Source organism: Chaetomium strumarium (assembly GCF_033439665.1).
Source record: "Chaetomium strumarium strain CBS 333.67 chromosome Unknown B0T15scaffold_1, whole genome shotgun sequence".
In the NCBI taxonomy this organism is placed as follows: Eukaryota; Fungi; Ascomycota; class Sordariomycetes; order Sordariales; family Chaetomiaceae; genus Chaetomium; species Chaetomium strumarium.
In genome coordinates, this window is record NW_026944429.1 from 3,282,160 (window position 1) to 3,295,584 (window position 13,425).

The 13,425-nt window shown below is 38.0% G+C and overlaps 1 pseudogene across 1 annotated transcript; it reads left to right on the forward strand.

Moving 5' to 3' along the window:
- The first annotated feature begins 2,510 nt into the window (after positions 1-2,510).
- Positions 2,511-2,587, forward strand: B0T15DRAFT_t7 (annotated as a pseudogene). Its single transcript has one exon. The product of its transcript is annotated as a tRNA-OTHER (tRNA).
- Positions 2,588-13,425: the final 10,838 nt, after the last annotated feature.

Consider the following 13,425-nt stretch of genomic DNA (forward strand, 5'->3'; position numbering starts at 1 on the left):
AGCCAAACAGCTTAATAGAGTCATATATATTATATATGATGAAACTGTAGATATTCCTAAAAAGGCCGTCCAATGCATCTCTCGCAATGTCATGTGACGAAACCACAGGCAGTCCTGCCTCTAAAAGGGTTCGCCGGTCGAAGGTATCTGCTGGTCGGACTGTAGGTCTCGGTGAAGCCAAAAGGTTCACAACACTACAAGTCGCAATGTCTGTACAGTAAGATAGGGGGTACTCTACTGCTTGTATTGCTCACTGAGGAAGCTAGCTATCTGGACGAGTGACAGAATGGTAGAACTATATATAACTTCCTCTCCTAGGTACATTCGTACCTGGATCACCAGTGATCACCTCGGCCCGGTGATCGTAGGTAAGCTGCTTATTGGGATTACCAACTCTCGATTGATCTTGGTAATCCTGCCGTTCTTGACGGCTACTAGCCCGGGCTCCCAGGATCGCGCCCTACCTGGCCGCTATATATGGTTAGTATATAATATAATACTCTAAGTCTTTCGTCCTGAAAGACCTATAGGTTATCCTATATCTTTAACGCTAATACCTTTATAGGTCCCTCCTCTTATTTTCCCAATATATTTTTGCGTTTTCTTAGCTAACCTTTACTATAGCAGGATATATAGAAAAACGCCGCTATAATACTATCTTAGATCGCTATATCTTATTTACTTCGATTAAGAGAGATGGCTCTGAAATTATATCTTATATCTATTATTAGAACTCTATATCTAAGCGCCGGTATATAATATTAGGGAACTTAAGGCGTTATTCGAACTATATTTATAAAGATAAATTATGTAATAGTCTTAGTATTATAAGCTTTTATAGGTAATTTTTTTACTTGTCTTTATTGCTAATATAGCCTTTTCTAGTCCTAAAGAACCAATAGGAATAGGATAATATTATAGCTAGAATTAAAGCTACTAAAGCCCTTTTATAGAAGATATTAAGTCAACTATCTTATCTATATACTTAGCGGAAGAAGCTAAAGGAATATGGTAATAAATTTATTTATTATAATATATAGAGTTTAGATAAAAAGGACAATATTATCCGAATATTAGATAAATAATAACTTATTAGTTAGGCTTAATTATTTAATATAATAGGTATTATTAATTAGAAGGCTTTAAGATTATAGAGTATTTGTGATGAAACCACAGGCAGTCCTGCCTCTAAAAGGGTTCGCCAGTCGAAGGTATCTGCTGGTCGGACTATAGGTCTCGGTAAAGCTAAAAGGTTCACAACAATGCTTGCCGCAATGTCTGCACAGTAGGTAAAGGCTACTGCTTGAATTGCTCACTAGAGAACTTCTCGAGTCCTCCAGAACAAATGACTAGCTAACCTATATACTATAGGCTTCCCATAGATCACTGCTTATCTCTAGTAATCCCTCATACTAGATCACTTTAGATCACTGGTGATCCCCTGTAAGCCTTATAGTTAGATCACCAAGCCTTCCCTATACCAAGCGTGATCCTTTTCTGATTGGTCCGTTTCTAGACCGGAATAATTAGATGCGGGCACCGCCTATAGACTATATAGGTCGGCCCTACCGGCCTCTATAGGTTAATTCATAATACAATACTCCCTCTTTAGGGCTATTCGTCCCGAAAGCCTAAGTCCGTTTCAAATAGCGCTAATATTCTACGTTATAAATATGCTATACTACTTCTCTCTTTCCTCTTCTTAAGAGGTGCTAATATAAAAACAGACTACGTCTATAAGTACTAGTCTAAGAAAGCCTAAGAATATATAGCTTTTGCGTCTTTTATCGAATCCTATAATATAGATACTATACCTTGTTCTTAGTGTTTTAAGCGCAACCTTGCTTGCCGCGTTATATAGAGGTCTTCTCGTTATAGCGAATATATCCGTCGTAGTCGCTTATATATCGATTCTAGTATGGCATTATCCTATAGGTCACACTCTCTCCTCTTTTTATAGTATATCGACTAACTTCTTTTAGTAACGAAGATTATATCTAAGTAGAAATATATAAAATAGGAAGAGGCCGATGCTAAAAAGACACTCTTCGTTCTTTAGGACTTAGTTATAGACCGCTATTAGGCGCCTAGCCCGGTTATATCGCCAGAAGCGTTTTCTAAAGGAGCAGGGTTCCAAGTTATTCCGTCGTGGTATATAGTCGTTAGAGGAGATAGAGGCAGAGGACCGTCAGATCCAGAAGTCCGAGTCCTATATGATTAACAACGTCTAAGCGCTTAGGGCTGACGTTCCTTTCGATTAGAGTTCCTTAGGGCTTGACTTGTCCGATGTTAATTTGGCCGCTTTAGCAGAGCCGCCGCCTAAGGTCGATCCGAGTTCTTCTGATGGGATTCTTCTAGTTTCTTAAGGCAATAGGAGTTTATAGCTGGTAGTTAGGTCTTAGTTGCGCCTGCTATATATATTATATTCGTAGCGTTGCTACCTATAGCCGTTCTTTCCTACCTGGGGTTCCTAATCCAATTCTTGCTGCCTTCTCCTTAACGAATGAAATAGCCTAGTGGTATAGCTTGGTTATTATATCCAAGTAAATGCTCTAGGAGATTATAGGTTCGAATCCTATCTAGGCTCCTGCTAATAGTATAATGGCTTTATATTATAAGTCGTAGAGCTAGAATATAGCTAGGTTTTTGCCCTTCCTCTTCTCCCTAGTCGGTCTGGATTCTACCAATAGAATTCTTTTAGTTTTTCTATATAACTAAGATATTCTGCTAGTTCCTATAAGTTATCTTCTAGCCTAAAGTCGAGCTATTTGATTAAGTATTCTAGCCTTCTATTAGCTATTCGTAAGTCCAAAATTTCCTTAACGTCCTATTCCTCTTCTTCGTCCTTGGCTTTAATATCCTTTATAAGCTATACGTTTTTAGATGCTAGTTCAAGGAGCGAGATATAGAAGATATTAATATATAGCTTTATCGTTAATAGTAACGAAAGTTAGTAGTTGGATATCGAAATTTTTACGTCAATCTTAAACGGTCTAATCTTTTTTAAAGTCGAGTTTCTAACTTGGCCGTGTTATTTTTAAATTTCAAAAAATCAGACAGATTATATCTCCTCTCTTAAGGCGAGGTCCCTCGAGCCGATATTTGTCGTAGTATTCCTTTATCCTAAGTCAAATAAACTCGAGTTCTTCTTTTAGTATCGTATATAATATATATATCTTCTCTACGTTGACTTTTGCTTGAGGTACTATAATATCTAGCCCCTGGTGTAAATCTGCTTTATACCCGAAGTTCGTGAAGAACGGAGTAACCTTTATTATTTCTATTGGTATTATATTATATATAAGCTATACTGCTAGTAATAAATTAACCTAGTTATCCTGCTAGAAGTTAATGAACGTTCTAAGGTATTATTCGACAATCTAGTTAAGCCTTTCTATTTGGCTATCTATTTACAGGTAGTATACTATTGAAAGCTTGCTCTTCGCGTCCAAACGCTTTATAAGTGCTTGCTAAAATTTCGATGTAAACTTAGTATCCCGATCTATGATCTAATCTTTTAGTTATCTATAGATTGATACGATATGCCTATAGATTATATCTATAAGTTGCTCCGCTAACTATAATTCCTTGTACAGAAAGAAGTAGCTCTACTTAGAGTAAGTCGGTCGACTATAGTAAGAATGCTATCATACTTTGTTCCGGTAGTTAAGTCCTTTAAAAGTAGTAGTTTAGTAATAAAGTCTATTGTTACCGAACTCCATGGCCGTTCTACAATTGGCAATAGCTCTAAGAGCTCGTATAGTTTATATCGTGCCGATTTGCTACAATTATAGAGGTTGTATTCCAATATAATAGTTTTGACTCTGGTCCTAAGTCCTAGGAAGTCGTAGTATTGCCGAACCTTGGCGACTATTTTAGCAATTCCTATATATCCTCTGAGTTTCGACTTGTGGATTGTCTTGACCAGTTCCGTCTGATCTTAGGGTGCAATATAGGCCTTATTATTATACTATAACGCTCTATCTCTCTAAGAGGTACCTGCCTTTTTATCTATATTATCCTGCTTCTGGTCCTAGAAGTCTTTTCCTAGCCGTTCTTCACTGAAGACTATGCAATATTCTTCAAGCAGTTGTAGAGGTTATAGGTTAGGATCTCTACCCTATTGTAGAAGTATATCATCATCGAGTTCTTCTACTGGTTGGGGAGTATACTATGAGGAACTATCTGGCTATTGTTAAAGTAATGGTAACAAGGCTTCTAGTTAGCTATTTCTAAAGTGATCTGGCCGTTTGCTCAATATATCTACTTATATGTTTTCTAAGCCTTTCTTATAGTTGATTTTTAAAGTTGAACTCGGAGGAATTCTACCTATCGAGTTTATCGTCCGTTTAGCACCTTTATAGTAATACAGTACTATAGGTTCGTATAGTCTATATAGACCTGAACTTTATATATTATATCGCTAAGGTATAGTCTCTATTCTTAAAATGCTTCGATAATAGCTAATAACTCTTTGTCGTAGAAAGGGTAGTTAAACTATAGTCCTTCGGGTTTCTTTGAAATGAATACGACTAGGTATAGCTTCTTTTGTTCATTGTGCTAACTAAGTTATCATCCGATCATATAGTTAGATATATCGGTTTCGACCTCAAATAGCTTCTATAGGTCTAGCAACTAGAGCACTAGATCGGCGATAATTACGGCGTAGATCCTCTAGAATGCTTGCTTACATTTAGCTTGCTATTGGAACTCGATGTCTTTCTTTATAAGTTTATATAATAGTTATATAAGGTCGCCAAAGTGTGACGAAACCGTAGGCAGTCCTGCCTCTAAAAGGGTTCGCTGGTCGGAGGTAATGCTAGTCAGACTATAGGTCTCGGTGAAGCCAAAAGGTTCATAACAATGCAAGCTGCAATGTCTATATAGTAGGTAAAGGCTACTGCTTGAATTGCTCACTGGAGAACTTCCCGAGTCCTCTAGAATAAATGACTAGCTAACCTATATACTACAGGTTTCCTATAGACCACTGCTTGTCTCTAGTGATCCCTTATACTGGATCACCTTGGATCACTAGTAATCTCTTGTAAGCCTTAAACCTGGATCACCAAGCCTTCCTTATGCCAAGCGTGATCCTCTTCTGATTGGTCCGTTCTTAGACCGGAATAATTAGATGCGGGCACCGCCTGCGGACTATATAGGTCGGCCCTACTAGCCTATGTGGGTTAATTCATGACAGTATTCCGAAAGGGTTCGACTAGTTAACACCCTCCTCTTCTAGGGTTAGAGATTTAGCCTCTCCTAATAGTATAGTAGGTTTATAATAATAGTTAGATCTTAGTTATATCTATTATATACACTATATTTATAGCGATATTATCTATAGTTATTTTTTTCTCCCTAGGGTTCTTAACTTAATTCTTGCTGCCTATTTTCTAACAAATAAACTAGCTTAGTAGTATAGCTTAGTTATTATATCTAAGTAAAGACTCTAGAAGATCATAGATTTAAATCCTATCTATACCTTTTTTTTTTGATATAAGTAGCCTGACTATAGGATTCGGCTATTTATAAGGAGAAGATTTTTATATTCTTCTTTTCCTTAGTCGGTCTAGATTCTATTAATAGAACTATTCTAATTTTTCTATATAGTTAAAATATACTACTAACTCCTATAAATTATCCTCTAACCTAAAGTTAAGCTATTAAATTAAGCACTCTAGCCTTCTATTAGCTATTTGTAAGTCTAAGAGTTGTTTAACATCTTATTCTTCTTTACTTTTAGCTTTAATATCCTTTATAAGATATATATTCTTAGGTGCTAGTTTAAGGAACGAGATATAGAAGATATTAGTATATAACTTTATTAACGTACATTATCAGCGAGTGACCCATATCAGCGAATGACCCACTCTCCACTACCCTACAAACATTATCCTCAATTACAAAACAACAAAACTATCAACCAACTACAATTACATCAGAAACGGCTGAATCAGATGCTTCTGCAACCTCCTGGCAAGTGCGGGCATTATGACCAGGCTTGCCGCATACACCACAGCACCGAACCTTCGTACAAGCCCCCCCTGCACCACCACTATCCGGCTATATTTCTTGTGCCACCTCCCCAACCACAGCCTTTTGGTCTAGTAGATCCTTTGCATCTTCTACTGCAAGTGATCCTCCCAGCCGCACACGTGTTTTTTTGGCTCTCCGGCGCTTGCTTAGCGCCTCGTTAGCCTTACGGAGCGAAGATACCTCTGCCTGAAGGAGGGCCACCTGGTGCATTACAGCCATCGTACCCTTGGTAAGCTGGTCTACAGCAGCCAACATCGAAGTCGGGGAGCTATTTTAGTGGGTGGCAATGCGAGTCTTGATGAGCGTTGACTGTAAGTTGGCTTTTCGGGGGTTGTATAGTGTCTGGAAGACCCAAGACTATACAGTGCCCGGCCGTAAGGTTAGGGGTATTAAGTATACGAAGCTTGATATCTAGCTTCGAAAGTACCCTCTCTGGATTGTATGGTACAAGGCCAGCCCCTGCAAAACCGCCCTATATATTCCTCTTAGTGATAGAGGCAAAGAAGGCCGCGCGAAAGGTACAAAGGAACTCGAGCTTGCTTATGTAGTTGATATACGCGCGTATTAAGTCCTCGATCTGGCGACCGTATACCTGCTTCAACGGCCCAAAGCAGCCAACATCAAGTGGCTGGAGGATGTAGGAGGAATATAGAGGCATATAGAGCGTGATAATGTTGTTCTGCTGGTAGTAGAGCTCGAACTCGGTCGAGTAGTGGCTTTCGTGGCCATCGAGGATCAACAACCGGTATTTGCCCTTTATCCGAGGCGCTATATAGTAGTCGAAGTGCTTGATCCAATCAAGGCCTATTATATTGGTAGTCCAGCCATTGCCGGTGGTTACAATGCGCTAGTCGGCCAGGAGGTTGCACTCGGTATACCAGTTGGCAAGGTGGTATTACGCCGCTAAGATAATGAACGGAGGGATAGCCCAGCCAAGGGCATTGACGCCTTGGATCACCGTCGCCCATTCGCGGTTGCCAGGCTGGGCTAGCTTCGCCTTGCCACGGCCATCGGAGGTTGTAACCACCATGCCCGGGAAGATAATGCCCATCATAAACCTAGTCTCGTCGAAGTTATAGATATCGTCATCTACGATACCGTACTTGGCCTTAACATTCCGTACAAGGGCAAACCACTCGCCAATGACCTTCGGATCCTCGCACTTTGCCCTCTGGTAATTGTATCTTTGCGAATAACGGGTACGGAGCTCTGGCTGGCGTTTGACAAACCGATGCGCCCAGAGCTTGCCGACAGGGGGCGCGTCGCGTACATATAGCAGTTGGTTGGCCATATCTTCTATACCACGCAGTCTCGGCGGAAAAGCTCGTACAGATAGCTCAATAATATATTGAACAATAGCCTCCTCTTCAGATTGGGTAAGCTTCTTCGAATTGGCCGTTATATCGCGTCGTGCAGGCTTGCCGGCGCGTCGCCGACTAGGGTTCTACGGTCGACTCCGTAGATCTTCGCTGCGGCTCGTTCAGTTAGATTCTTATCGTTTTGAAGAGCTTGGAGGGCCAAGATGATTTGGCCTTCTTTTGAAGTAGTAGGCATCTTAGATATGGGAGGAATATTGTTGTTAAGTGCAAAGGTGTCGCGTTGTTTAGAAAGTGGGTCATTCGCTGATATGAGTCACTCGCTGATAATGTACGTTATTAATAGTAATAAAAATCGGTAGTTAAATATCGAAATTCTCACGTTAATTTTAAACGGTCTAATCTTCTTAAAGTCGAGTTTCTAACTTGGCCATTTCATTTTCAAATTTCGAGAAATAAGATAGACTATATCTCCTTTCTTAAGATAAGGTCCCTTAAGCCGATATTTATTATAATACTTCCTTATCTCAAGCCTAATAAACTTAAGTTCTTCCTTTGGTATTATATATAGTATACATATCTTTACTACCTTGACCTTCGCCCTAGGTACTATAATATCTAATCCCTGGTATAAATCTGCTTTATAACTAAAATTCGCGAAGAACGGAGTAACCTTTATTATCTCTATTAGTAATATATTATATATACGCTATATTACTAGTAATCGATCGACCTAGTCGTTTTATTAAATGTTAATAAATATCCTAAGATACTATTTGACGATCTAGGTAAGCTATTTTATCTAGCTATTTATTTATAAATAGAAAGCTATCGAAAACTTGCTCTTTATATCTAAATACTTTATAAGTATTTATTGAAATTTTAATGCGAACTTCGTATCTCGATCTATAACCTATTCCATTTGCTATCTATAAACTTATATAATATACATATAGATTATATCTATAAGTTGTCCTACTAACTATAATTCTTTATATCGAAAGCAGCAACTCTACTTAGTAAGTTGGTCTATTATAGTAAGTATATTATTATACTTTATTCGAATAGTCCAGTTCTTTAAAAGTAGTAGTCTAATAATACAGTCTCTTATTTTTAAACTCTATAGTTGTTCTATAACTGGCAATAGCTCTAAAAGCCTATATAGTTTATACTATACTAGTTTGCTTCGATTATAGAGGTTATATTCCTATATAATAGTTTTCAGTCTGGTTCTAAGTCCTTGGCTGTTATAGTACTGCCAAACCTTAGCGACTATTTTAAGAATTCCTATATATTCTCCGAGTTTCGACTTATAAACCGTCTTAATAAATTCTATCTAATCTTATAGTATAATATAGGCCTTGTTATTATACTATAATCCTCTATCTCTCTAAGAGATATCTACCTTTTCGTCTATATCTTTCAATTTCTAGTCCTAGAAGTCTTTTCCTAGCCGTACTTCCCTAAAGACTATATAATATTCTTTAAGCAGTTATAGAGGTTATAGGTCAGGATCTTCGCCTTATTATAGAAATATATTGTCATTGAGATCTTCCATTAGTTAGGGAGTATACTATAGAGAACTGTTTAGCTCTTATCAAAGTAATAATAGCAAGGCTTTTAGCTTGCTATTTCTAAAGTAATCTTGCTGTCTATTTAATATATGTACTTATATATTCTCTAAGCCTTTTTTATAATTAATTTGAAAATTAAACTCTAAAAGAAATTCTACGTATTAAGCTTGTTATCTATTTAGTACTTTTATAATAATAAAGTATTAAGGTACAGTTTCCATTCTGAAAAAGGTTTAATAATACCTAATAACTTCCTATTATAGATTAGGTAATTAAAGTATAGTCCCTTGAGCTTCTTTAAAAGAATATAATTAGATATATTTTCCTATACCTATTATACTATGTTACCCTTTAATTATATGGTCAGATATATCGGTTTCAACCTTGAATAGTCTCTATAGGTCTAGTAACTAAAGCATTAGATCGGCGATAATTATATCGTAGATCTTATAGAATACTTATTTATACTCGGTTTCCTCCCGGAACTTAATATCTTTATAAGTTTATATAAAAGCTATATAAAGTTATTAAAGTTCCTAATAGATATTCGATAGAAGTTAGCGAACCTGATAAATCTTTATACTTTATTATGATTATTAGTTATAGCCATTTTTTAATCGCTTTAATCATCGCTAGCTCTATCCTAGTTCTACTGGGTAAAATCTTATATCTCAGAAATACTATCTTTATAATATAGAATTTACTGTTAACGTGGTTGATAAGCGAATGCTCCAGACAAGCGGATGCTCCACAAAGTTGCACCTATATAACAAAATGTATATCAATCCCACCAAAACCGCTTCAAACAAATGAAACTACTCGGAATCGTCTTCCTCAGACGTTTCTAATAACTATCTGACAGGTACGCGCATTGTGACCAGGTTCGCCGCAGGTGCCATAGCGCTGCGCGCGCGTCTCGACCCTCGGCTTCCGACTACTACCCGCCTATATTTCCTCCTTTATCTGCACCTTAACCTCTCTCTAACCCTGTAAGTCCTTTGCATCTTATATAGTAAGCAATCCTCCTTGTCGGAGCTGTTATTTCTTAGCCCTCCGATGCTTGCTTAGTGCCTTATTTGCTACTTGGAGGCTTTAGTTCTCTACTCTTAATAATGCCAATTGATATATAACCTTGGATATCCCTTTTATAAGGATATTAACTGCTCTTAAAATCTTGGTTGGAGAGCTATTTTAATACCGGGTAATTCGATTCTTGATAAGGGTAGACTATAAGGAGGCTTCGGCTAGGTTGTTCGGGGTCTTAGAAACCCAGATATAGGTATTGCCAGGGCGGGAGTTCGAGGGTATTAGTGTCTTTAGACAGATGTCGAGCTAGGAGATCACCTTCTCGGGATCAAAAGGAACGAGTCTAGCACCTCGAAAACCTCCTCGAATATTTTCAGGTGTTATAGCAGCCTAGAAAGCCGTATAGAACGTAGGAATAAGGTCGTCCTTAGTAATATAGGTTATACTTGCCTGTATTATCCCCTCGATCTGCTTACTATATACCGTCTTAAACGGGCTAAAATATCTAATATCGAGTGGCTAGAGTATATAGGATAAGTACGGAGGTATATAGAGCGTAATAATATTATTCTCTTTATAATAGACCTCGAAGTCAGTCTAGTAGTGGCTATTATAGCCGTTGAGGATATAAAGGCGATAAACCCTAGTTATATAAGCTCTAAGTATATTTATCGAAGTATTAAATCTATTTAAGGCCTCTTTTATTGGTTGTCTAACTATTCTTAGATATTATAATAACCTAGTCCTTTGGCAATAGGCTATTCTTATACTAAGAGGAGAGGTAATATTTGCCCTTGATAATAATAAATAATAGAACCGCCTAGCCAGTTATATTAATGCCCTAGATTACTATTACCTACTCCCGACTACTAGGCTGCTTTAACTTTGCCCTGCTATACTGTTCAGAGCTTATAATAACTATTAAGGTTATAATAACGCCTATTAGAAACCTAGTCTTATCGAAGTATAGATATCTGCCTCCTAGATACTATACTTTGGGATTATATTCTATATAAATATAAACTAGCCCCGAATAATTTCTAGGTCTTTATATTAGGCCCTCTAGTAGTCATATTTCTAATTAAAACGTATAGTAAGCTCGGGGTGCCGTTTGATAAAGTTATATACCTAATATATTCTAATATATTCTATATTATATTTGGCAAGTAGTTAATTAGCTATATCTTCTATATTGGATAAGCAGGGAGGAAATCCTTTAGAATCTAGGTCGAAGATATATTAAACAATAGCCGATTCTTCTAAATTGGTTAACTTCTACGAATTAGCCGGAATTTTATATTATATTTATATATTATATCTATAACGGCTTAGCTTAGTATAATAAACTATATAGATCTTAGCTATAGCTCTTAGGCTTAAAGTAGAGTCTTTCTCAAGAGCTTAGAGGCCTAAGATTATCTAGCGTTCGTTATCTTTTAGATATATATTGGGTTATAAAGAAAATATATATAAGGAGGAGGTATTATATAGGCATAGTAAAATAGAGCATTTGCTTTTCTAAAGCATTCGTTTATTAACTATACTAGTTTAAATTAATAATTATTTATTTATTTAAAAATATTAAAAAAGGATTAAATATAATATATTATTAAGACTTATAATAAAGGTAATAGCTAGGCTAACTATAATAAGAAATAGTATTTTAAAAGTATATTTTTTAATCTATATATAAGACCTATAAATATAGATACTATTTAGTATAAAATAGAGGGAAGTTTAAAAGATAAGCTTTAGGTTATATTTAAAAAATAGATTATAGGCTATAATATTGCCACCCTTATAGTTACTTAACTTATAGAAGATTAAAGATTCTAGTTAACCTAAGATGAAAACGATTAATAAAGGATATAAGAATTAGATAATAAACCTATTAGTTTAAACTATATCTTCTTTAGTTAATAGCTCTAAAAGTTTAAAAAGGAGTAGGCTAAGCTTTGATTAACTATTCGAAAGCTTATAGGAGAAAACACTTAAATTATAGACTAGCTAGAATTTATTAAGGCCAAGTTAGTTAGAATCCAGGAAAAATATTTTTTAAACTTATAGAATAGGCTAATATAGAATAAAGACTAGAATAAATAACTTAATAGGATTAGCAACCTAGAAACTAAGTTCTAGAGAGCCTAAAGCTAATATAGGCTTAGAGGATAGAAACTATAAGATTAGGATAATTTTTAAAATATAAAGTTATATAATAATATTAGGGTTAATAATATAATAATATATATATATATTCTCCTACTCCGCTGTGCCTAGCTATTTACAAGGCGCGCTGGACCCTCTACTGCTATGTATAAAGGAAAAACCGTACCATTCAGGCCGGGTAAAAACCTTCGTCGGAAGTAATAGGAAAGACATGGTTTCAGTGATATACGCTGCTGCAAGTAAGGAAAAAGGCCTTGGGAAGGCCTTGGGCCAACGGCTAGTAGGGTGCTAGCCCGGCTAAGCCGTGGCCACGGGTGTGGCTAGCCGGGCTCTCTAGCTTCCAGTTCCTCATCGAGGTTCCGAGCGAGCCTATATTCCCCTAGCCGGCCCGAGTCCATTAGCCAACCCAGTACCTTCTTCAGAAGTCTTCGGTTCCGGTAGCCTAGGCCCTATAAAACAAGGCTAAGGTCCCGGTGGGTGCGTATTAGTTGCCTAGGCCAAGTTCTTGGTATAGGTGGTATAGAGCACCAAATCACAAGATGCTCTACTGTCTCTCTGGCTTCCCCGCATTCGCAATAGGGGGTAGGCTAGTTACGGGCCTTTTGTTTAAAAAGGAAGTCCCGTAGGCCTATAGCCCCTGTACGAGCCTGTACTAGTAGGGAGCTCTTAGCCTTTGTAAGGCCTTGGTGTTTCTATAGGCTCTGGTTCGTGAAGAAGACTGTTGGTAGGCCTTCGTCGGCTAGCCTGGTTGGCTGTCCCTGGACTTGGGTATTCCACCTAGCCTCCCAGGCTCTTAATAGTGCCCAGTCTTCCTGGGTCTTAGCCAATGGTGGGCCCAAGGCCTTAGCTTGGGTATTCCATTCGGCCACTGTAGCCGAGGCCTTTTCGGCATCTGTTGGCTTTTCTAGGCTCCAGGGCCGGCGCCGTAGCGACCGGAACCTTCGTTGGAGCCTGTTGCAGGCCCATTGGATGATTTCCTTTGGTCGGCGCCTCGGGGCCTCTGGGCCTAGCCCGGCCTGTAGGGTAGGCTTGTTGAGCTGGTCTTCGAAGTCGGCCAGCCTCTTGTTAAGATAAAGGTCTAGGGGAGGGATCTAAGTTTCCGTCTCGAGGTTCCGTATAGGGGTGGCCTTGTAGGCTCCGGTTACGATGTGTAGGCTTCGGTTCTGGGCCTTTGCTAGGTCCCTGGCTAGGCCTTGTGGTGGGCCGTTGAGTGTTGTAGGCTTGTGGAAGCTGGATGCCCCATAGGCTATTGCGCTACGAATGCACTTGGTATAGACCTCTCTAGCCCTGATTAGCCCCGGGCCCCA